Genomic DNA, 25678 nt, shown 5'->3' with positions numbered 1-25678 from the left:
TACATGGATCCGGTGAAGGAGTTCATTAGGATTGGGGACCCGACTTGAGATAACAGGATGGATGGATTTATCTAATGTCACTTGTTTCACCTAAACTGGTATTAGTAGGTATAAGTAATCCTCAGACTCAAATAAACATTAATTAGTGATTCTGGATTATGGAGAGTGGTGTTTTGACTCTGTTCAAACACGATCCACTACAAAGGGGACTCTGGGGTGTGTGAGACAGGCGTTTGGTATCACATAAAGTAATTATAAGGTAGTTAATGTTAGATTGAGCATTCGTCACTCCTGATAGATAGAAGATATATTCATGGCCTCTTGTTGAGAATTAATTGGAAATCTTTGCAAGGTGATAGGGTTAAGAATAGAAATGGAGATTTCACTTAACCTGTATATTCAGAGTTAATTCTACTTGGACAAGTAAAACATATATCTCATTATATGTAACTTGACATATTTCATAGTTACAGATTCGTCTAAGGATATAGCTGATGAAGGATCGAATTATATTGGACCTAATGCGAAAAGGTAAACATCAGTATCAACCTAGCTTCTTATCGCTCTGGGAGAATGTCTACGGTTCTGCTAGTAACAGTTTTCGAATTCATTCCGTTATATATTTACTTGAAATTAATCAGGTTGAATTAATTCCAATAAATATATACAACTAGCAGCGGTAAGAACCTATTGGATCGCACATGAGACTTGGAATCAGAAGACGAAATAGTAATTAAGAGAGTGGAGAATAAAGGGGCTGAAATATGTATGTAATAGACATTAATTAATTTAATTGATAATTATAATCAGATTATAGTTATAGTTAAATTAACTTATTATGTGATAATATTAATTAGAAGGTTTAATGTGATTATATCTCTAATTAAATTAATTCCTAACATAAATAAATATCTAGGATTATTATATATATATATATATAAAAAGATGATAATTGTATTTATTTATCTAATTAGTAAACCTATTCCGAATAGGATTCTAATTAAGAGTTTTAACCTAATGTGATTAGAGTTAATATTCAAGAGACTATAAATACCCCATAAGTGTAAGAAACAGACGAGGGTTACAGAAAAAACCGAATTGAAATTGAGAACGGAAATCGAACTGTGTCGTGGCGGAGGCCACTGTCTTGAAAGCGATTTCGGCAGACTGAGGTGCAATCTGTAATTCCGGTCGCTCCCCAAGGTTAACACAGAAACCTTCGAACTTGTGCACTCAAAGTCGAAGATGATGGAACAGCAAGAGTGTAATTTTAAATTCCTAGAAAGTTTGATTGAAGAGATTAAATGAAAAAACTGTGTGTAGAAAAGCTGGAAACTTATTGTATTTATAGGCCACAGAAATATGAACGTTAGAACGTTCATATACACGTTAGAACGTGGAGTGAGACCAGGAGATAAATAAGGTTCCGTTTTTTACTAATTAAAATGTTGAAGAAAAATTCAAAGAAGTTGAAACGGATAAAAAATAAAATAAAATTCGGGCCCAGTCCAGTCGGGCGTCGCGCGAACGAACGAGCGAGCGTGCGCGTGTGGTATATTTGCTAAAAACCACTTAACACAATTTAAAGGCTTCTAAAGCCCAATTCTATATATACCCACTCAAAGGGTTATAAGTTTCCCATGTGGGATTGTAAAAGTGCTCTTGAGAGCAAAGTGGTTAAAGACAAATATACCCCACACTTTCAAAGCCATTTTTATTCAACACACCAAAGCCATTTTCTAACAATCCCCCACAAATGGCTTTATAAAAACAATTTTAAAATAGCACAAAGAAGATAATTTTCTGGGCAAATAAAAAGAATACGATAAGGTTATGAAGCACTTAAGTATCAATGTCTTTCGATTGAATTGATACGTAGTGAGATGAGGCAACATGGTGACGTTTTAGAAGTGAATTACTCTTGAACTTCTAAAACTTCATCTGAGACCCCCACAACACTTAAATAACCTTAAAAACTTTTGTTGTTCCGCGATAATACATTACAACGCTTTTGAAGGCCATGCGTACACCTTGGGTCTCATGAGTGCTCTAGAAAGACTGCCTGAGTCTTTCATAGAAGGCGGCCCACCTCCACACTCAAGTAGGTGATCTCAAAATGAGATCATTAAGAGTTTCTCGTAACTCAACCTTCAAAACACATCCATCAGGTTCATTATCATGAAGCACCACTTAATCGGGCTATGGATTACACACGCACTATTATTTGCCATAGGAATGGGAGTAGTATAGTGCATAACAAGGACAATATGGTTTTGTTTGACCACGAATGGTGTCCACCATATTTCCTTTACTCAACAGGCTTTAGTCCCATTCCCCTCGACGACTCAAGTACAACTCTTCTAGGTAACCCTTTGGTAAAAGGATCTGCTAGATTCTTTTCCGACCTCACATAGTCTAAGGCAATTACCCCATTCTTCAGGAGTTGTTTCAAAATTCCATGTCTAATGCGAATAGGTCTTCTCTTTCCATTGTAGACACTATTCTTTGCTGTACCGATAGCTGCCTGTGAATCACAATGCATTGAAATGGGTGCAGAAGAATTCCCCCACAATGGAACATCTGCTACTAGAGCTATCAACCATTCTGCTTCTTGACTAGCCAGTTCAAGAGCTATAAATTCAGATTCCATGGTTGATCGAGCAATACAGGTTTGCTTGGATGATTTCCAAGACACTGCACCACCACCTAGAACAAAAACATAGCCACTGGTGGAACTCACCTTATCATTGTTAGATACCCAATTTGCATCAGTATATCCTTCTAAAACAGCAGGAAATTTAGTAAAGTGCAAACAATAATTCATGGTACCTCTTAAGTATTTCAATAAGCGATAAAGTGCAGTCCAGTGTTCATTACTTGGACAGTGAGTATATCTACTCAATCTACTAACAGCATAGGCTATGTCAGGTCTAGTATGGTTCATTAGGAACATTACACTACCTATGATCTTAGCGTATTCCTCTTGGGAGACACTATTTCCTCCCTTATTACTTGTTAAATTTACACTAGGATTATAAGGAGTTCTAGCTGGAACTACATCAAAACTGTTAAATTTTTTCAACAGCTTTTCAACATAATGTGACTGTCCTAATGAGAACCCATTTTCTGTCTTAGTAATTTTGATGCCAAGAATTACATCCGCTTCTCCCATGTCTTTCATGTCAAAGTGAGAAGATAGAAAGGATTTTGTGTCATTAACCATATCTAAGCTTGTCCCTAAGATAAGCATGTCATCTACATATAGGCATATAATCACATAATTCGAATAACAAGATTTAGAATAGACACATGTATTCGATCCATTAACCACATACACATTGGAAAGTAAAACACTGTTAAATTTTTCATACCATTGCTTGGGTGCTTGTTTCAACCCATAGAGTGACTTTCTCAATTTGCACACTTTGTCCTCGTGTCCAGGTATGACGTGTCCTTCTGGTTGGTGTACATAGATCTCCTCTTCTAAATCCCCGTTTAGAAATGTCGTCTTTACATCCATTTGATGTATCACCAGGTTATGAATTGCTGCAATGGTAATCAGAACTCTAATAGTAGAGATTTTAGTAACAGGAGAATAAGTATCAAAATAGTCAATTCCTTTCTTTTGACTATAACCTACTACAACTAATCTAGCTTTAAATTTTTCAATGGATCCGTCAAGCCTCAATTTTCGTTTAAATATCCATTTACACCTTATAGGTCTAGAGCCTTTTGGCAGATCAACTAATTCCCATGTATGGTTGGCCATAATGGAATCTATTTCACTCTTAATAGCTTCTTTCCAAAAATCAGCATCTATAGAAGTGACTGCTTCTTTATATGTTTTTGGGTCTTCTTCTATTAGATAGGTAGACATAATCTCATCAGTAATGTTATCTGGATTTTCTAATAGAAAGGCTGAAATGAAATCTGGTCCAAAGCTATTTTCTATTCTTCTTCTTTTGCTTCTCCTAGGTTCAAAAGCAACATCATTTTCATTCTCATCCTGAGGTAGAGATGAAGCAGACACAATTGGAGTAGGAATAGGTAATGAAGTAGAAGCACTAGTTGCATCACACTGTTTGTCTTTCTTTAGGGGAAAGGTGTTTTCAAAAAACACTACATCTCTAGATTCACATATGCTATAGTCGTTTAGATTCATGAACCTATAAGCGGCACTATTTGAGGCATAACCAATGAAAACACAATCAAAGGTCTTCGGTCCTATGTTTGGCTTTCTAAAGGATGGAAATGCAACTTTAGCAAGACAACCCCAAACTCTCAAAAAATTCAAATTGGGTGCAAAACCCTTCCACAGTTCATAAGGAGTTTTATCTAACTTTTTATGAGGAACCCTATTCAGAATATAACATGCAGATAAGACAGCTTCCCCCCACATGTTATCAGATAACCCATAACTAATTAACATGGCATTCATCATCTCTTTGAGAGTTCTATTTTTCCTTTCAGCTATACCGTTTTGTTGAGGTGTATACGGCGCACTAGTCTCATGTACAATGCCATTATTCTCACAAAAGGACTTAAGGAAAAAGGTTCCATACTCACCTCCCCTATCGGATCTAAGCCTTTTTATTTTCTTATCTAATTGATTTTCTACCTCTGATTTAAACTTAATAAACATATGCTCAGCCTCATCTTTTGATTTCAATAAATACACTTTGGTATATCTAGAGAAGTCATCAACAAAAGTAATGTAATATCTTTTGCCACCTTTGCTAACAGAATTTTTAAAATCAGCCAAATCAGAGTGAATTAAACCAAGCAGTTCTGTACTTCTACTCTCAACAGGTAAGAAAGGTTTCTTTGCAAATTTTGCTTCCACACATATAGAGCATTTGGAGTTAATTTCAGAATTAGTGACATTTATAACATGCATATTTCCCAATTTTTTAATGGAAGCAAAATTTACATGTCCTAATCTACCATGCCATAAATCAATAGATTTACTCAAGTAAACAGAAGCAGATGTAGTTGCATTAATTCCAACAGAATTCACATGGACAGTGTTCAAAATAAAGAGGCCATCAGCTAGGTACCCTTTTCCCACAAAAGTCCCATTCCTAGTGAGAATAACCTTATCAGCCTCAAAAATAATTTTTAAACTAGCCTTATTTAGCAAGCTACCAGAAATAAGATTTCTACGAAGAGCAGACACATACAGCACATTATTTAAAGACAAGATTTTTCCAGAAGTTAACTTAATTAAAACTGTTCCTTTACCGACAACACCAGCAGTAGTGGTGTTTCCCATGTAGACGTATTCCCCATCGGCAGCGTCCTCAAAGTGATTAAACAGGTCCTTGTTTGAGCATAAGTGCCTTGTAGCTCCAGTATCTAGAACCCAGTCCGTTTTGTTTTCAACAAGATTAGCTTCCACCACAACATCAGCAATAATTTCTTCATTTTCCACCAGATTGGATTGTGGAGCAGCTCTGTTGTTTGAATTCTGATTGGTGTGTTGTTGGTTCTTCCTTTGGTAGCACTGAAATGCCTTGTGGCCAGGTTTACCACACACAAAACATTCCACTACTTTCCTCTTCTGAATTCTTCCATTCTTCTTGAAAGGCTTGTTCTGGTTTGAGCCTTTTTGGAATTTGGTTGAGGGTTCTTTGGTCCTGTCTTTTGGCACCACAGCAGATTCAACAATATTAGCATTAATTGAAACAGATTTTGAGGAAAGTTGCTTATCTTTCATTCTATTTGCTTCTTCAGTTCTCATGTGGCTGACAAGCTCTTGGAGGCTGAAGTCCTTTTTCTTGTGCTTCAGATGGTTTCTGAAATCACTCCAAGAGGGTGGAAATTTTTCCAAGAGGACATTGGCTTGCAGCAGATCAGACATTGGCATGCCTTCACCCAGAACTTCAGCAACTAGATTCTCATATTCATGAATCTGGTCAATGATTGGTTTTTCATCAACCATTTGATAATTGAGCCATCTTCCAACCACGTATTTACGTTTACCTGCATTATCAGACCCGTATTTTTCTTTCAGGGTATCCCGAATTTCTTTGGCAGACCTTTTATTGACAAAAATATCGAACAGTGGGTTCGACATATGGTTTAGGAGATGACCCCTAACTGTTTTGTTGTCTTTTTCGTATTTTGCAGAATGAGTGTCGTACTGCTGAACAATCAGAGACATGGCAGGACCATTTGGGTCAGAGGGTGGATCCTGGACAACAACATAGTCCAGTTCGAGCTGTTCAAAGAAAATCAGAATTTTCTTCGACCATCTTTTGTAATTAAGACCGTCCAGAGGTTCAAGTTTGGAGAGGTCAGGAAGGGATTTCGCAATTAAAGCAGACATGATTGCGAAACAGAAATTCGCTTTCAAATTGTAAGAAACAGACGAGGGTTACAGAAAAAACCGAATTGAAATTAAGAACGGAAATCGAACTGTTAGTACAGAAATGGCCTACGACCACGCCTTATTAGTTACGGTTGTTTATAAAACCGTGGCTACAGGTAATTAGAGTCGGTTATTTAAAAAACCGACTCAAATAATTATAGCATTAGAGTCGGTTTTTTGAAAAAACCGACTCTAAATGTGATTTTTAAAAATGGCGCGCGGTTTGGACATCCATTAGTGTCGGTTCTTCTTAAACCGAGGCTAATGACCCAATAATTAGCCTCGGTTTAAATATAAACCGAAGCCAATGAGCCAGTAATTAGCATCGATTCAGATAGAACCAACCCCAATTATTGGGGTTAATGGCATCGGTTCATTGAGAACCGACCCTAATTACTCTTTAGAGTCGGTTAATTAAAAAACCGACTCTAAAGATTCAAAATCAACCGTAACCTATTGTTCTCCCCCTTCTTCTTTCTCTATTTGCGCCTAATATTAGCAGCTCTCCTCCTTTACCTGTTTGGGTCGAAAATTGAGTTTAGTTTCTACTCGTAAACAGCCGCAGCCGCTCGTTTGAAGTTTCATCGGCATTGACTGGGTTTTGTTATTGTGGCAGAAGCAACGGAAAGAGGTACGTGAATGAGTTTGATTTTCTATTCTTCCAAAACTTGAAGAACTGTTGGAAATATTTATTCAAATCAGAATATTTGAACTTCATTATTATATCGTGTTCTATCTTATAGGTTTCCTATGAATTCGTTTTTTGTGTTCTTTCTTACGGTTTCGTTTATTATGAGTTTGTTGGTGTTCTTGTTCCGTGGTTTCATCCCTGTTTCATTCTTATTGTTATATCGTGTTCTATCTTCTGGTTTCATCCTGTTCGTATTCATTGCTCTGGTTTCGTCCCTGTTCGTATTCTTCTTCTGGTTTCCAGCTTCAGGATCAATGTCCCCTGAAGAAACTATAGGGGCAAAATTGAAACTTAGGACATCGCACTTAACCCCCTTGATTGAGGAGTCAAACCCAAAGTGTAATGTCAAACCTTGGAGTTCGATATAATGATTTCACTTTCATCACTCCGCTATGCACTTGAATTTCGTGCCCAGCCGTCCGCCTAGTAAAACCCAATCATGTATTAATGTTTGACAAAAAAAAAAAAATAATTAATAAGTAAAATGGTTATTTGCATAACTGGCTAATGATATGTTTTTTGGTTGGAGATTGCAATTTCCAGATACTCATGATGACACACACCGGAAGGTAAAGAGGATGGAAAAATTCTCAAAACATTTAGCAGGAATTTTCTGCTAAACGTTAGAGACGAAATGGGAAATACATCCCCGTCCCATCCACGGGGTTGACACCTGTGCTAGTAGCTGATCATTTGTTAGAATACGGTGGTTAATGAAATTGGTAGAGCAGATAGCTAGCATGCATGAAGGAGATGTAGACATCTTAACGTGATGATAAGTACATTAGCAAATTGATTAAGAATCTCAATTTTACAAAATCAAATACATTCCTGTTTGTTTTAGCAATAGGACTAGGTACAGGTTGCAGATAAGTACTGTTTGTTTTGTTGGACCCTCCTAATGCTATGAATCAAATTAAATGATGGGTCCAAGGGGTTAAGAGACCTGAACATCAAAATACTAGAAAACTCATAGGCACCTAAAAGAACTTGAATTTAAATTAGACCTTACAAGTTACAATTATTTAGACGTCTTTGGAAGATAAAGAATAACAACAACAACAACAAAGCCTTAGTCCCGAAATGATTCGGGGTTGGCTAACATGAACTATCATATAAAACCGTGAAAATCAAGTCGTGTCAGCGACACAGATTCGCTCCCTCCACTCCGTCCTATCCACTACCATATTTTTCTCAATTCCCAGTAAACTCATATCACTCTCGATCACCCTCCTCCAAGTTTGCTTAGGTCTTCCCCTACCCCTCACCACTACATCCCTTTGCCACTCTTCGGTTCTCCTAACCGGCGCATCAAGCGCTCTACGTCTCACATGGCCAAACCACCTTAGTCGGTTTTCTCTCATTTTATTCTCAATAGATGTGACCCCTACTTTTGTCCTAATTATTTCATTACGCACCCGGTCCTTTCTCGTATGACCACACATCCATCTCAACATACGCATCTCCGCCACCGACATCTTATGGATGTGGCAGTGTTTCACTGCCCAACACTCCGTACCATATAACAATGCTGGTCTAATTGCCGTCCGGTAGAATTTTCCCTTCAATCTATTAGGCATGCCGGGATCACAAAGGAAACCCGTAGCACTCTTCCACTTCGACCAACCAGCTTTAATCCTATGAGCAACATCTCCATCTACTTCTCCATCCGTTTGGATAATAGATCCTAAATACCGGAAGCAATCCGAGGCCTGAACAACTCTCCCATCTAGGGTGATTGTCCCTGCCTCCCTACCCCTACGGCCGCTAAACTTACACTCCAAATATTCTGTCTTACTTCGACTCAACTTAAAGCCTCTAGATTCTAGAGTTTGTCTCCATAGTTCCAACTTCCTCTCCACTCCTTCTTTCGTCTCATCAACCAACACAATATCATCTGCAAACAGCATGCACCATGGTATACCATCTTGAAGTGAACTTGTTAGTTCATCCATAACGATGGCAAAAAGAAATGGGCTTAGTGCGGAACCTTGATGCACTCCAATCGTAATAGGAAACTCTTCAGTCTTCCCAACACTAGTACGTACACTCGTGCATACTCCCTCATACATGTCCTTTATGATGTCAATATATTTCCGCGAAATGCCTTTCCTTATCAAGGCCCACCAAAGTACTTCCCTTGGTACCTTATCATATGCTTTCTCAAAGTCAATGAAAACCATATGCAAGTCTTTCTTCTTATTTCGATAGTGCTCCATTAATTGTCTCATTAGATGGATGGCTTTGGAAGATAAAGAATAAGAAAGGAAAAACATATGGGATTCAATCCAAAGTAATGATATTAAATTTATTGTAAAGAGAGTTGAGACTCATATTGATAAGCTTCATGACAAGTAGTTATTATACCACCCCAATAAGCAAAGTTTTTTATTGCAAAACCTCAGAGCTTAAAATGCAGCAAAGGAGAAGTTCCATCAAGGCCTTTAGCTGTGAAATAGGTTGCGTACTCTTTGACTGTGGTTTGTCTATACTTAGGAGGATTATCTTCAGACAACAGTTCCTTGATAGGTCCATAGATTCTTGGTGTTGATTCTAGATTTGTGCTAAAAAAGGTGGCCACGGATACTCTTGGTCCTATACGGTTTGCCAATACCCTGTGCTCCACGCTTATCAATTTATCATTTGATATTAGCTGCAAAATGAAGTCCCAAGCTTCATCAAGATATCCGGCTCTTCCGAGAAGATCTACCATGCAAGAGTAATGCTCAATTCTTGGCACTATGCCATAATATTTTGTTCATATAATCAAGGAAATTCCACCCTTCACTTATTAAACCCGAATTCTTGCACGCAGAGAGCAATGCCGTTAAGGTTATGGAATCCGGCTCGATACCTACTCCTTTCATTTCACCAAACAGTGAAATTGCCTCCCTTCCAAGGCCATATATAGCAAATCCCATGATCATGCAATTCCAGCAGGCCAATGTTTTGTTATTACTTCTCCTGAAAACTTTACTGGCGCTCTTTAAGTCGCCTGCTTTACAGTACATGTCAATGAGTGATGTGGCTACGTATACATCTCAGATGATGCCACTTTTTGAACTGACACAATGTAGTTCTTTACCCTTGTGTAACAGAGACAGGCCTCCACAAGTTCTGAGTAAGCTAGATATAGTGGCAGAGTTAGGCTTAATACCGTCTCGTTGCATTTGAATGAAATAGTAGAGATTCTCTGTAATTGCCGTTCTGTGAGCTGCCGGTTATGAGGGCAGTCCATGAAACCACATTTGGAGTCAATCCTGATCTTTTCACATCTTGAATCACACCCAAAGCTACCTCATCGTAGCCCCAAATTGCATAAACAGAAATGAGACTGTTCCACGTAACTAAGTCCTCCCTAATTCCTTCTTCTTCCATTTTAGTTAACAACGCTTTAGCTTCTTCAAAAAGCCCCTTGAATGCATACCCTGTTATTAATGAATTCCAAGCAACAACGTTCTTGTTCTTCATATTATCGAAAATTGCCCAAGGAAAGGTTAAACAATCACACTTGACATACATGTCTAACAATGAAGTTCCAACATACACATCATAGTCAAGCTCATTTCTTATCACATAGCCATGAATCTCTTTCCCCATTTTCAAGTCTCTCAATTCAACGACAGCTTGAAGAACACTCGTAATAGAGCTCGAATCCGGCCTAAAACCTGAAACTTGCATATTACTTAAAATCATAAAGACTTCATTATAGAAACCATGAACAGCATGGCCTGATAATAAGCAATTCCAAGTTACTAAATCCGGCTTTACGCTGCACGATCCCATCTGCTGAAATAGAATCCAAGCATCATTCAAGTTACCAAGTGCAGCATAACTTGAGGTGATAGAATTCCATGAATACAAGTTATGTTCTTTCATTGAATCAAATACTTTTCTAGCGAGTTTAAGTTTCCCATTTCTAGAATACATGCCAATCAAGGAATTGGAAATCAACAAATTTGATGATTCAAGTGGTTGTTTTATAACATACCCATCAATCTGCTTCCCTTCATCCACAGCTCTCTCCTTTCCACAAGCTAGTAGTATCTTCGAAAGTGCAGAAGATCACCGATGTTATTGGAAATCAACAAATTTGATGATTCAAGTGGTTGTTTTATAACATACCCATTAATCTGCTTCCCTTCATCCACAGCTCTCTCCTTTCCACAAGCTAGTAGTATCTTCGAAAGTGCAGAAGATCACCGATGTTAATGATAAGAGCAGCAAGAGTGGGAGGGACATTAATCCATTGATTCTGATGAAGAACTTGAAGACCCCAATTTGATCTTGCAGAAGAACAGTGAGAAAGTCATTATCAGCATGCTGAGTTGTGCCCTATGTTAATTCTTGCTGTGGGCATGCTGGATAGTAATGCCCTAAAAGGACATGTCCCTCACCACAACCTATCTCTTTCAAGTAGTTTGCCTTCAAACCTAGACCTTCTGATAATAATTCCAACACTGTATTCCCAAAGTGGTGCCACCTAGACATAAATCACACCCACAAGTAACATAGCATTAGAGTCTTAGTTTTTTTTATAATTTGTAGAGGTCAAAATAAAAATAAAAATAAACTAAAAAGGACTGAATTCATTATTGTTAAAGTAAAAGCATTACTTATCCTGTATGTAAGAAGGAATTCTTTCCCAAAGCTTTATCCGCAGCTTTCTTATTGTATGATGCCCCAAGTTCTTTTGACTTCTTAGTGGGACTTCGCTCTGTGAGCTTTAGCACTCCTTTTTCTTCTTTGGTAAGAACTGCAGTTACTAAAACAATCTTTCGAACAATATTGCATCTGATAATTAATAAATGTATTTGAATGGGGTCCTTTTTAAGGGTTTTTTTTTTCATAGAGAGAAAAGAAGACACAGCAGTAGCTTGTAGATGTAGAATAAATAGGGGAGGGGGGTCGGTCATATAGAGTGCCCAATAAGTGGGGTATAATAAGAAAAGAAAAGAAATGAAATGAAATGGTGCCTGGGTATAGGTTGTTATTGGTCATTTTCATCGTTTGATGCTTCCTGTCCTGAAAGAGTGTCTCTCTCATTTTCTCCTTTCAATTCCCATGTGTCCGCCTCTTTCTGTAGACACGCTTAAAGGTGATAGTCAAAACACTTCCTACTCTCATCTTAATTTCCTGCCCACTCTCTCCTAAATTACCACCTAAATACACTCTTGACCAACCCAAAACCTGTCACACCAATTTCTTAGGAGAATTGCCTCCACTTTCACCCATGATCATTCCACTGTTAGAGATATTTACTTCAAGATAACTAGTCAAATATTAGATGTGTCCGCCTCTTTCTGTCTCTCTTTCTTTAGACACGCTTAAAGGTGATAGTCAAAACACTTCCTACTCTCATCTTAATTTCCTGCCCACTCTCTCCTAAATTACCACCTAAATACACTCTTGACCAACCCAAAACCTGTCACACCAATTTCTTAGGAGAATTGCCTCCACTTTCACCCATGATCATTCCACTGTTAGAGATATTTACTTCAAGATAACTAGTCAAATATTAGATGTGTCCGCCTCTTTCTGTCTCTCTTTCTTTAGACACGCTTAAAGGTGATAGTCAAAACACTTCCTACTCTCATCTTAATTTCCTGCCCACTCTCTCCTAAATTACCACCTAAATACACTCTTGACCAACCCAAAACCTGTCACACCAATTTCTTAGGAGAATTGCCTCCACTTTCACCCATGATCATTCCACTGTTAGAGATATTTACTTCAAGATAACTAGTCAAATATTAGATGTGTCCGCCTCTTTCTGTCTCTCTTTCTTTAGACACGCTTAAAGGTGATAGTCAAAACACTTCCTACTCTCATCTTAATTTCCTGCCCACTCTCTCCTAAATTACCACCTAAATACACTCTTGACCAACCCAAAACCTGTCACACCAATTTCTTAGGAGAATTGCCTCCACTTTCACCCATGATCATTCCACTGTTAGAGATATTTACTTCAAGATAACTAGTCAAATATTAGATGTGTCCGCCTCTTTCTGTCTCTCTTTCTTTAGACACGCTTAAAGGTGATAGTCAAAACACTTCCTACTCTCATCTTAATTTCCTGCCCACTCTCTCCTAAATTACCACCTAAATACACTCTTGACCAACCCAAAACCTGTCACACCAATTTCTTAGGAGAATTGCCTCCACTTTCACCCATGATCATTCCACTGTTAGAGATATTTACTTCAAGATAACTAGTCAAATATTAGATGTGTCCGCCTCTTTCTGTCTCTCTTTCTTTAGACACGCTTAAAGGTGATAGTCAAAACACTTCCTACTCTCATCTTAATTTCCTGCCCACTCTCTCCTAAATTACCACCTAAATACACTCTTGACCAACCCAAAACCTGTCACACCAATTTCTTAGGAGAATTGCCTCCACTTTCACCCATGATCATTCCACTGTTAGAGAAATGTAAGTTTTGTTGTATATATTTTAATTTGTATCCTTATTTATGTATATCACTTTTTGGATAATGTATTTACATTTTATCTTTTCTACTTAATAAGGTTTTTGGAAGAACTTCACCGTATACCGAGGACGAGCTTAATGAGGTTTTGGATATTTGGGCATCACGGTTTATGTCCTTTTTATGTTGCGTCATGAATTAGGTATGTTGTAATGTAATACTGTTCTTAGGCCATTATTATTGCGAAGTTTGTGTTTATATTATTATTGTTTTAATGTAATATTTCTTATGGTAGCTACTAGCTTTAGAAGAAAATGATAGAGATGAGACTTCAGATCTCGGGTTTTCTGTTTCTGAAATATTGGGAAACAGGTTGTATTTTCTTTTCCTCCAAAGTTATGCATAAATAAACCATAGAGAGAGTGAGTTCAGTGTTTGATAGCATTAGAGTTTTCCTTTTAGTCGGATGGAGCTGGTAGATACATAACAAAAAAAAGCAATTTACATTGCTCAGTATCAATAAGTGAATGAACATAAGCATGTCTAGATACATCACTTTGTCCAATATTAATTGCTGTTATCCCTCTTAATTTGGCTGCCTCTTCACAATTTATCACATGGCTATGTCACCTCCATGGTTGCTGAAATATGATAGTTATTGTGTAATTTTCTTCAAAGGATTCTCTAGTATCGACTCTTTTTTTCGGTTATAGATCGTCTGAGAATTGACTGGGGGCAAGTAGTATTAGAATTTAGGGTCTGCTGAAGATTATTTGCACGTAATTGAAGCATTAAGGTATATGTATTAACTTGTCCGTAGAAGTTACTGTCACATGAATTTATTTTTGTATTAAATAATTGCATCTCTATGTTTAGCTTGAAATACACGATGCTCTATAGTCTTTGTCGTTTTCTTTTGTTTATCAATTAGCATTTGGAATGCTGATTATACTTCAATTTTTGTTTTGGATCAGGTTATGGAGAAAACTGAAAAGCGTGTCAGGATCAAAAGAAGGTATTTACTATATTAAAGTTTGATTTATGGATAGGAAAATACTGCTCATGCGGGGAAATATATGAAGTTGAGTTAGATTAGTGACTTATCAAAAGAAACAAAGAAATATAGCCATTTTGACATCAGCATGTCTAAGTAGTATGATAGAGAACTAGTATATCTCAGTTTTTTTTTTTTGTGTGTTTACATTAATATGCAGTTGGTTAAATACTTGAAAATACTGTGAATATTGAATCAATATTTCTTGATTAATTAATTACCTATATTTGTGTACATTTTTATTCATTTTGCATTTAATTTCAGTCATACATCAGGATCAATTTTTGTTACGGTAAATGATTGAGCATAACAAATCTTGTTTACCGTTAATTACGGTAATACAAAAAAATAGAGCATGTTTAATTTGAATCTGCAGATTTTAAATTGTTAAAAACAATAACATTAGCCACGGTTGCAAAACAACCGACTTTAATATAAATAACGTTAGCCATGGTTACAAAACAACCGACTCTAATGATTAGAGCATTGGAGTCGGTTGTTTCCACAACCGACTCTAATGCTTTTATCATTAGCCATGGTTCTTTTACAACCGACTCTAATGATCAGGGCATTGGAGTCGGTTGTTATGAAAGACCGTGGCTAAAGACCCCCCTTTAGCCACGGTTTTTCGTAACAACAATGGCCAAAACATAAAACATTAGAGTCGGTTACATGTAAAAACCGACCCTAATGCCCTTTTGGTCACGGTCGAACAACCGTGGTTAAAGATTCCAAGCATTTGCCACGCCTCTTTTGGTCACGGTCGTGAAACCATGGCTAATGAGGGTAAACGACCGTGGCCATAGGCCATTTCTGTACTAGTGGCCACTGCCTTGAAAGCGATTTCGGCAGACCGAGGTGCAATCTGTAATTCCGGTCGCTCCCCAAGGTTAACACAGAAACCTTCGAACTTGTGCACTCAAAGTCGAAGATGATGGAACAACAAGAGTGTAATTTTAAATGCCCACAAAGTTTGATTGAAGAGATTGAATGAAAAAACTGTGTGTAGAAAAGCTGGAAACTTATTGTATTTATAGGCCATAGAAATATGAACGTTAGAACGTTCATATACACTCCGTTTTTTACTAATTAAAATGTTGAAGAAAAATTCAAAGAAGTTGAAACGGATAAAAAATAAAATAAAATTCGGGCCCAGTCCAGTCGGGCGTCGCGCGAACGAGCGAGTGCGCGCGTGTGGTATATTTGCTAAAAACCACTTAACACAATTTAAAGGCTTCTAAAGCCCAATTCTATATATACCCACTCAAAGGGTTATAAGTTTCCCATGTGGGATTGTAAAAGTGCTCTTGAGAGCAAAGTGGTTAAAGACAAATATACCCCACACTTTCAAAGCCATTTTTATTCAACACACCAAAGCCATTTTCTAACAATAAGGGCTATAGAATTCGGCCAAGTTAAGACAAAAGGGAAGAAATTCTTCCGAACTCCACTCATCAAATTACTTCTTTCGTTTACTATCTCTTTGATCTCGTGTCGATTTCTTTAGAGACAATCAATTTAGATTGCTATTCATTGGTTGATTACTAACCGTTTTCTTTTCTATTGTTTTCATTGTTCGTGAAAAACAGTTAAGAAGCTTGTGAGCACTTCGTTTGTAATGATAGATAGATCATTAGAACAGATCTTGGGAAAAGAGAAATAGATAAAATAGATAAAATTTTATATTTTCGCTGCACCTAGGCTTGTCTATTTTCCTTCATATACATCTTACATCTTACACCAGTTAACTTGTTTATATGCATCAAATATCTATCTATCAGAACCGGCTCTGGACGTGGGCCATGAGCGTGTGTGTGTTTATATATATAGTAATGTTTTGACATTACATCCATTTGACTCCGTAAACTAAAGATTTAAAGTCAATTAGGACCCTAAACTATCAAAATCACCAATCAGATCCTTGAACCAAACAAAAGTCATTAATTGAATCCACGTCATATCCTAAAATCAGAAATTGTGGCTATTTGATATAAACCGTAATAATCTCTATGTTGGTTCAAAACGAGTTTGGAGAAGAGGGTCTAAAACTGTTCAACCGAATGATTTTCAATGAGGACTCAATTGATATTTTTATTTAGAATGATGATTTAATTGATGATTTTTACTTAGTTCAGAGACCTGATTAATAATCTTGATAATTTAAGATTCTAATTGACTTTGAAGCATTAGTTTAGAGAGCCAAATAGATTTAGATTTTTTTTATTATTATTATAAATGTAGTTATAATATCTAATTAGACTTAGGGGGTGTTTGGTTGCTCATTTTCATGCTCATTTTTCGTCTTTTCACTTCAAAAGGAAGAGTTTTAGGTATTTGGTTACTGACATCTTGTTTGTCTTTTACATCTGAAAAGCAGCATTAAGTGTTTGGTTAGTGATCTCATGTTTGCCTTTTATACCCGAAAAGCAGCTTTTTACAAAAGTAGAGAATCTCTGCTTTTTGGAAAAACAGTTTTTTCTAACAGAAAACAGCAAACCGTAACAGCAACAGCAAACCGTAACAGCAAATAACAAGCCGAAACAACAAACAGCAACATCAAACAGTAGGTAAAACAAACAGGCCCTTAATCCAATGACTAAATAATATGACATTATAAAATTAGGCTTAAAGCACTATTTAACCCACGATCTATCCAAAATTTTATCATTTGGCCCCTGACTTATTATTTGGTCACATTTGGCCCTTGATCTATCCCAAATTATTGAACTTTCTGATAAATGCTCCTACTTGTGTATTATCTGTTCTTATGATAAATTCTATAGGTAACAAATGATACCTAAATCCTTTAATTCCATTTTTAACAGCTAGTAATTCTTTTTCATTGATATGATAATTTTTCTCTGAGGGTTTCCAAGTTCCTGATCTATAGCCACATATTAAAGGAGTTTCTTTGTCTATATCTTCTTTTCTATATGCGATGAGTACTGCTCCCCACCCGATATCACTAGCATCTGTATATAATTCTAATTGATCATTATCTTTAGGTAGTCTTAATTTTGGGAGAACTTTTACTGCTTCTTTTATTTTTCTTATAGTATCAGTGTGAGTTGTCGTCCATTCAAATACTTTATGTTTCTTAATTAGCTCTTGCAAGGGTTGTCGTAATTTTGGTAAGTCTTTTATATAATCTGATGCATAATTTATTATTCCTAGAAATTGTTGGACTTCTTTCTTAGTATCTAATTTTTCTTTAAAATTTTCGATTCTAGTTACGATATGATCTTGTAGTTGTAATCCTTCACTATCTATTATATATCCTAAATATTCTATTTTATTTTTAAAGATTTCTGATTTCTTTTCAGATAAAAGGATTCCATGTTGTCGTACTGTTTTTATAAATGCATCTAGGTGCTGTAAATGGTCTGCTATATTATTGCTATAGATTAATATATCATCGACATAAACTACACAGAAGTCATTTAATTTTCTAAATATCGTATCCATTCGTCGTTGAAATATCTGGGGTGCATTTTTCAAACCAAAAGGTAACACAATCCATTCATAATGTCCTTGTGGTGCACTAAATGCTGTTAAAGGTCTTGATTCTTTAGTAAGCTTAATTTGCCAAAAGCCACTTTTACAATCAAATTTACTAAACCACTTTTTTCCTGATAATCTATTAATTAAATTTCTCTTATAAGGTAAAAAATATCCATCAAAAATCATTTTCTTATTTAGTTCTCGATAATCTATTACCATTCTTGCTTTGCCTCTCTTTTGTTCGCTATGTTTTCTTACTAAGAATGCCGGGCTACTATGAGGGCTTTTACTTTCTTGAATTAATTTTAAGTCTAATAATTCTTTTATTTGTATTTCAAATTCCTTTTGATCATCAGGACTATATCTTATTGGTCTAGTGCGAACAACATCATTAGGGTTTATGAGTTCTATCTTAGCATATATCTTTTCTTTTTCCCACAACGTTATAGGGTTTTCTCCAAAGTTGATCTTTAAATGGTCTAAATATTTTTGTTTTAAAAGTTCTAAATTAGTATCTCTATTTGTTTTGATATTATGTATTGTGAGTGGATATAAAGGTAGGACGCGCTTAAGGATAATCCATTTATTACAAGGAGTTAAAAGACTTATGGTTTCAGGTTTGATTAGCTGGACTTTAAAGAAATCAAGAAAATTATTTCCTAATAATATATGTTGTTTCATATTATTTTCTTGATAAATTATGGGTAATCGAAAGATTGTCTTGTTAAGTATTAATCTCATATTTTCGGCTATAATATCTAATTCTTTCATTTGTTCATTAAATCCTGTAACTCTGACCTTATGTCCTTTAGATCTTTTCCATTTATGGGAAACTAGTACATCTTGCTTCGCTAAACATATATCAGCTCCACTATCTATAAATATGCGGCGTTTTATAATCTTATTAGGTTTATATTCTACCGGTGCTTCTACATATATGGCTACCATTAGTTATTAGTTTCACTATCTTCATATTCTATTGGTTCTAATTCTTCTGAGTTCTCACCTTCTGTTTCAGTAATATAAAATTCATCTTCTTTATGCCATTTATCATCGCTGGCTCTTATTTGTTCTAGACTCATTATAAATTCTGTTGTTCCTATATATTTGACACCTTTTTGTTTTAATTTAGGGCATTTATTAGCATAATGTCCTTTCTCATTACAATTCCAACATTTACATTCTGTAAGTTTAGTATTTTTATCCCTTAGTGGTCTTTCTCGTCTTTTCCTAAATTTTCGTTTATATCTAAATCTGTTCCGATTTTCGGGATTATTTTTATATCGTCTAAATCGTTTTCGTCGAAATCGTCCATTATCATACTTGTTAGTATAAGACTTCTTATATGTCGGATTATGTCTATAAGTGCGATTAGGAGTATATCGTCTATATTTTCTCCTAATTTTATCATCACAACCAAAAACTAACCGTTTTTCCGTGAATCCACATATTTCTCGTAACCCGAGTTTCTTATCCTTTTTAACCTTTTGTTGAACTCTATATTCTTCACATTTTCGCATAAGATAAGCTCGTAGTACTCTAATTCTTTCTCCTAATGTATTTTCTTTTGGTTCTAATTGAGTATATTCTTTTGAAACTTCTACGTTGTATGGGTTTGGTAAGTGGTCATAATATAGTTGTTGGTATATCAATCCTTCTTGTGGTAAAAACCTAGCTTCATAAAAGAACTTAGTAAAACTGATAGTATATTCTGGTAATTTACTAATTTTACAACATTTCATGTTATTCAAATTCATTATTATTTCAGCTTTTCTTTCAGCAAATACTGTTTCTCTAGCCACTAACCATCTTTCTCCTAAAAATTCTCTTTTTAATACCATATCGAATAATAATAACATTGATTTCCAATCATGAGCACAAGCTTCTATTTGTGGTCTTAACTGATGAGTTATTGATTCCATCCAAAATCCTACTTTTCCTATCATTGTTTTAGATATTAGGTCATACATATAGTCTAAATTTTCAGTGTGAGATGAATTCATTAAGGCTATGTACATTCCTAAATTCCAATCATTTATTCGTCTACTTATTTCTTGTTCATCATAGACATTATCTAAGTCTAAAAAATATCCATTTGGATTTAATCCTTGAGACATAGATCCTATAAATTCTTTAAAGTCTCCTTGTTGGCCTATAGGTATATGTTGTGGAATCGTAGGTACTCTTTTAGTTACTACGTCTAAATTGGGGTCTATCATTTCTTCTTCTGGATAATTATCGGCATCTTCGTTTACTATATTTTCTGATCCTATATCTGATTCTTCATACCTAGTGTATTTGTTGTTGTATTCGTTGTTTTCTATATCACTTTCTGGTTCTTCTTCTATTATTGCATTAATGTTCTTCATTTGTTCTAATGCTTTCATTATTTGATGATTTTCTTCTATTAATTTTGTTTCATCTTTATTTTCTTCTTCTATATACCCAATGATTTTTAGTTTATTTTCACTTTGAGTATCTGAACTATCTGAACTATCACTACTACTGTTACTGATGTGAATAGTTTTCCCTTTTACTTCTTTAACCATTGTTCTTAAGACTCTTACTTCTTCCTTTAATTCTTTTAATTCATCTGTAATGTGGATTAGCTCTGTTTTTGTTTGTTTTAATTCTAGCTTTGTTTCTTTTAATTCTTTTTTAGTATTTTTAAATTTGTGTTTATATTTTTTATATTTTTCGACCCATTCTGTACTCGAATTTATGACTAATTTTATGTTTTCTTTTTGTAGGTCTTTGATTTCTTTATGTTGTTTTTCGATTTTTAGTTGAAGGTATTCGGCTTCGGTGCTTACGTCTACATTGGATGGTTTAGCATCATTGTCTTTGAGTTTGCTGTTTTTTAGCGGTTCATATTTGTATTTTTCCTTTTCAATAATTTCTTGGGCGTGATTTTTAAGAAATGTTATTACACTATGTTCTTGTTCGGCCATTAGATTAGAATTGTCCTTTTTTGTGTAAATCGGTTAACAGATCTAAGGTTTTATTTACGGTTGTAGGGATTTTAGGTTTTATTTCACTTATATCCATCATTATTGGGTCCTTGCTTCGTCTCCAAGCATCTATGGGTACTATTTCTGGAGTTTTAGTTTGTGTTATAGTAATGTTTAGATTTTCTCCTGAGGTAATGCTACAGCTTTCTTCTATGGGTCTTTTTCTTTTGTCTATATTAGCTACTAACATGTTTAATTTTTCCAAAATTATCTTAAACGTTGGTATTTCCGATGTATTCCACAGTTTTGTTAATTCATGTGTTATCATTTCTTGGATTTGAATATGGTTTTCTTGTATTAAACTAAGAGTATTCTTTAATTGTTCTTTTGCTACAATCTCTATCCATATTTGGTCCAATTTTTGGTTAGGATCACTCATCTTTGTAGATTCTTTTTATCCATCCGTCTTCAAGTTTGATCCATTCTTTCTTAGGTGGTTCTAATAAAGAGTTTAATTGTTTGATTTCACATTCTAGTCTCTGTTGTTTAGATTCAATTTCTAAATATTTTAGTTGAGATTCTATGATTGTCTCTGCCATAATAGTTCTAATTATTTGTAATTTTTTCTCTTTTTTATCAAGTTGTTGTCGTATGTTCATATTTTATTTATATACCGTATTTTGTTTTGGTCCTCTATCGTAATTCCTTCATTATTTATCTTATATTTTATTTTATTTAAAAAGTCGTATCCTAATAATAGTGCATATGTACTATCATATTCTGTTACTCCTACAATTATCTCATATTCTAGATCTTGAATTTTAAATCTAATTCTTATGCTTTTAGTTATGATTATTTCTCTTGTACTATTTGGACAGTTATAAGTTTGTGGTTCGATTAGTTCACATTTATTCTCATTTATTTGGCTAATATGTACTAAACTTTTGGTTCCTGTATTAATTTCAGCTATACAGTCAGTTGCTCGTAGCTCATTAAATAATATTACTTTTATTCGTAACTTATCTTCATAATATGTATGTAATAAATCTAATGTTCTCGGTTGTCTTATTATGTCTTTCTTAAAACTTAACCTTCCTCCTTCTATCCTAGGTAATAATTTCTGGATTGGTTGTAGTTTTCTAGAATTAAAATCTATACATATTTCGTCTGGTATTGTTATGATGGAATTTTCCTTATGTTCTAGTGGTTCTAATATTTCCTGATATAATTTTGGTACTAATATATCCCTATCATTTTGTTTTCTGATATGATGATTACCTGTAAGGGCATATATCATTTTTGTTTCTATACTAATTACTTTACTTCCTGGGGGCATTCTTATTCCTTCTAATTTATAATAGAGTGTTAAAGCTAGATCTTTATGTTTATCTTCTAATGAGATACTAAAATCTGGTTGAATTGTGAATTTAAGTTTCTGATAAATTAAGTTTCCTCTTACTACTGCTATTAAGGCATCTTGGATATTATCTAATATTCTATCATCTAATACATATATTTGAATAGGAGTATCGATATTTTTCTGAAAATATGCTTTTATAGTGAATTCTATTCCTCCAAAGTAAATATTCCTATATTTCTTTGCTTCTTTATGTGATAATTTGGATAATTCTCTTTTTATTACGTCATTTGTTATTAAATTTATCCTTGCTCTACCATTTATAGTAGTTGTATCTATAATATTCTCATGCTTCTGAACAATATATCGTATATTTTTATTTCTCTCAAACCATTTTGTTTTAAATATCTTATTTACAGATAGCTCTTCAGTTTCATCTTGTATTTTCTGATAAATATCTGGTTTAAAACTTAAAGTTTGAGTTATACCACCTTCATAAGTATCCATTTGATAGTAGATATTAGTATTTTCTGTATGTGTTTGTTCTGTTATTTCTTTATTCTCTTCCATTGATTAAAACTTGAATATGTCTGTAACTTTCAGTAATTATTTGTTTTTGAATTTCTATTGTCTCTTCTTGCTCTCTATGTTTTTCTTCTAATCGTTTTACTTCATCTTCTAAGTCAAAAACTCTTTTTTGTAATTTTATCTTTTCAATACGCTTAGCATCTAAAGCACCTTGTGCTACTTCTAATTGTCTATCTTTTAATTCCATAATTTGTAATGCTCTTCTACAACTTATAATATGTTGATTGATATCCTGATTATAAATTAATGGTTTTTCAGCAATAATCCTAAGACTTTCAACTGGTATATCCATTATCTAGTGTGTATAATTCTGAAAAATCACGATTGTGAAATTAATTAGGCATTTAATCATTTCTACTTTTCTTATTAACATTATATGCCTATTTAGATCACTAGTTCCTATATTAAGGAGATGTTGGTAATATTCTAATAATATAATTAATTTGCCTAATAGAATAGAAATTTCTAAACTATTGCTTAAATCTAATTCAATTATGCCGCTTGTAATTTTATCAACTGCTTTCCTATGAATATTAAGCTGTGATGCAAACATACTGGTATATGAAGATGACATAGTGATTTCAAAAAGTTCTAACTATTTGTGAGATCCTTTGAAGGCTCTGATACCATTTTATGTGGACCGTTTTTTCTGATGTGTATAATGTGTGCAGGATCGCTCTTATGACCCTAAAAAGGGTAGGAAGACAAACGACTGCTGAAGTAAACATTGTTAAATGAAATTTAACATCCATAATATATTAAACCTTTAAGTGTAACTAATGATAACAAATTAATTTAATTAGAACAAGAGTTATAGAGGAACTCTAGTATACCTTTCAAAGCAATCCTCAGTGGAGACTTCTGAACTCTGCCTGACACCCTCTCATCATCATCATGGGTTATGGCTGTGTTCCAGCATCTCTACACACCTCTTGGATTTGTCTGAAGGCTAACTATTGTTGCTTTATAACTCTGGATCTTTTTAAACTAATATGCTATACGGAAGTTAAACTTAAGTAGTTAACAACTATGGATGCTAAAAGGGGAAGTTTAGAAAGCCATGGATATAGAGAGAAAGAAAGCTTTTATTGCTCAAAGCAAGTTATATCTCATACATCATATGTCTTCTCCTTATATAGGTAGAAGATCAAAGGTGAAATTACCAAAAAGGAGATTACATCATCACAAAAGTTAAAAGTACAAACTTTTAGGTTACACGTGTCGAATGCTTCTTATTTTGCTCTTCCACCTCAAGCTTTACATCTTGCCACTAATCTCTAATGTTTCCACCTCATGCTTCTTCTTTGGACACATGACTCCTAGATCATCTTATGAGTTGTTAGGAGATCTTCATAAGAAGCCAATTGAGCTGCCAACTTCATCTAGTGGACTCTCAGGAGCCACCACCTTGAACCATTCTAAGCTGATTAATCAGAACTCATCAGAAATCACAACCTCCCAGGTTATACAATTCCCTCCAGAAATGACAGAAGCATATAAGAATATCATGAAATTTTTTACATATAAGAAGAGTCAAACCGTATATAGAACCATTAAGATGACCAAATACCCTAGGTATATATGCTCAGAAGACTGCAGTCCAGATGTTGTTCAGAAACTATTTCGATATGGATTTCTGGACAAAGTCATGACTGATGAGAGCCTTAATAGTGTTTCAAAACTCCCATCTATCATACCCAGATCCATTGACGAACTTGGATTAAGATTTGGAAGAGGAATATTTTGTGTTCAAATTTTTGATGCTGCTATGGACTTAGAAGGGAAACCGATAATAATTGCTCAGATTTTTAAGACTGGTAGAAACACTAAGATTGATGTAGATAATTCCGACCATCAATGGGACATTCCATGCAAATTAGAAAATTTTAAATCTTGGTTAGGAGAAAAACGAGCACATGGAATCCATACGATCAAATGTAGACTCGAAGACTATATTAGAAATAAAAAGGTGGCTATAATAGCCAGATCGAATCATGGAGAAGTTGAAGAAATGATAACTATCAACTATTTAATGGAAATGGGTGATGAAACGAGTCAACAAATTTTGATAGAAATGCATACGAAATTGATGGATAAGAAATATAAACATAGTTCAGATACATTAGCCCATTATGAATCTATATATGGCCCAAGAAAATCATGTTTAATTAGAATTGAGCCCATAAGACCTGAGCCCATGAATATTGACTCCATAAGGCCCAAAGAAGAAGCCCATCCAAGAAAAGAGGAGGATCCATTTATTTAGAAAATGAGATAAAAATGGATAAGAAAAATAAGAAATATAAGAACGAGGTGTCAATACCTAAAGAAAAGGTGGCAATAAGATCAACACGTGGCAAGTCATGAAGATATGAAGAGACATGTGACACTTGAACTTAATAGATTTTAGTTTAGGATTTGTTTTCTGTTTTTTTTTCTTTTTTTAATCTAATTAATTATTTCCACATAATGTGGAAAAAAAACTTTAAGAAATATCACGTTTCAAGTTTAAGTGTCAAAATATCGTTACTTATCAATGAGATAACAATTCCGTTAAATATTCATATAAATTGGGTGAAATTTCACCAAATGGGATTGATCAAGAGCCAAATATGACCAAATAATAGGTCAGAGGTCAAATGACACAATTTTGGATAGGTCAGGAGCCAAATAATGCTTTAACCCTATAAAATTACATATAAAAACCTCTTAAGATAACTATTACCTATTACATATTT

The 25678-nt window shown here is 34.7% G+C and overlaps 1 long non-coding RNA gene and 2 pseudogenes across 1 annotated transcript; 1 reads left to right on the top strand and 2 right to left on the bottom strand.

The window, feature by feature from the left end:
* Positions 1-6837: 6837 nt before the first annotated feature.
* Positions 6838-14804, top strand: LOC136200990 (uncharacterized). The gene is made up of 3 exons (XR_010673631.1): positions 6838-7001; positions 13590-13691; positions 14464-14804. It is a non-coding gene; the product is annotated as an uncharacterized lncRNA (long non-coding RNA).
* LOC136201254 (1-aminocyclopropane-1-carboxylate oxidase homolog 1-like) lies at positions 9463-11552 on the bottom strand (annotated as a pseudogene).
* Positions 9727-11126, bottom strand: LOC136235302 (pentatricopeptide repeat-containing protein At4g01030, mitochondrial-like; annotated as a pseudogene).
* Positions 14805-25678: the final 10874 nt, after the last annotated feature.

This window comes from Euphorbia lathyris, chromosome 7 (genome assembly GCF_963576675.1).
Source record: "Euphorbia lathyris chromosome 7, ddEupLath1.1, whole genome shotgun sequence".
Lineage (NCBI taxonomy): Eukaryota > Viridiplantae > Streptophyta > Magnoliopsida > Malpighiales > Euphorbiaceae > Euphorbia > Euphorbia lathyris.
This window is presented reverse-complemented; position numbering and strand designations above follow the sequence as displayed.